The sequence below is a fragment of the Martes martes genome (genome assembly GCF_963455335.1).
Source record: "Martes martes genome assembly, chromosome: 4".
Taxonomy (NCBI): Eukaryota; Metazoa; Chordata; class Mammalia; order Carnivora; family Mustelidae; genus Martes; species Martes martes.
In genome coordinates, this window is record NC_137891.1 from 150,406,793 (window position 1) to 150,407,919 (window position 1,127).

Genomic DNA, 1,127 nt, shown 5'->3' on the forward strand with positions numbered 1-1,127 from the left:
CATGGGGCTCAATCTCACACCCCTGAGACCATGACCTGAGCTAAAATCAAGAGTTGGATGCTTAACCTACTGAGCTTATTATTTTTTTAAATGCTCTCTACATGTGAGGCTCAAACTCATGACCCTGAGATCAAGAGTTGTATGCTCTTCCACATGAGCCAGCCAGGCACCCCTAGACTTGTTTTATCTTTTGTTTGATTTCTAAACAGAAAAAGTGTGTCTGCAGAATAAATTCATCACCTTGCTCAAGTTTACTATTTTTGACAAGGTATGCTAAAAGGTGGCAAAATTTCCAGAAGAAACACCAGTGTCAAGGAGATCAACTTGTGTAACCTAGGATTTTTTGCCCAAACACTTCCAACTAAAGATCCTGTCCCAGGTTATGTATCTAATTATTAAGTTTATAAAAGTCAATTCCTGAATATACAAAAAATTATAAATCCTACTTTAAGAAAGCTTCAAACTTACTTTACTAAGTCTTAAGATAGGTTTGACTTTAAGCTAATATTGAGTGATATTTGAGTATATATGAGGTCCTCTGTCAGCCACATACACATAATTTCCATTTCAGTGAACACTTGTCAAATGGTGTGGGGTGATGTTTAGTATGTAGACTCCAGAATTTGATAGATCTAGATTAGAATCCTTGTCCTCCTACCAATCAGTTGTATAACTTTTGGCACCTTCTCTAAACCATTTATTCTTCCTCTTTAAAGTAGGACTGGGATGCCTGGCTGGCTCATTTGGTAGAGCATGCAACTTTTTTTTTTTTTTTAAATAACCTCAAGATTTTGTTGCCTTCATAATAAAATATGAAGCTTAGAACTGCATCACTTGCCCCTTTCTCTTATCTCCTCCCGGTTCAAAATGCTTGCATCTCTTAATGGTCAGCATTCTTAGATCTGCAGTTGGACTCAAAATATTCAAGCCCCAGTACAATCTTCTTTGTACTTTTAGTCTTTTTCTGGAAAATTGGCTTAGTCTGCCCACCACAGCCACTCTGCTTCTTGTCATATAACACTGCTTTCCCTAGGCATAATCTTTGCCTTTCTTGTTGTCACTTCGTGGGGTTGGTGCTTGCCACACTTCTTGCAGAAAGTCTGGCAGGTTTTAGGAACATTCACCAT

At 38.0% G+C, this 1,127-nt stretch overlaps 1 pseudogene across 1 annotated transcript; it reads right to left on the reverse strand.

Moving 5' to 3' along the window:
* Positions 1 to 819: 819 nt before the first annotated feature.
* LOC308340627 (large ribosomal subunit protein eL42-like) lies at positions 820 to 1,127 on the reverse strand (annotated as a pseudogene). Its single transcript has one exon. The product of its transcript is annotated as a large ribosomal subunit protein eL42-like (transcript).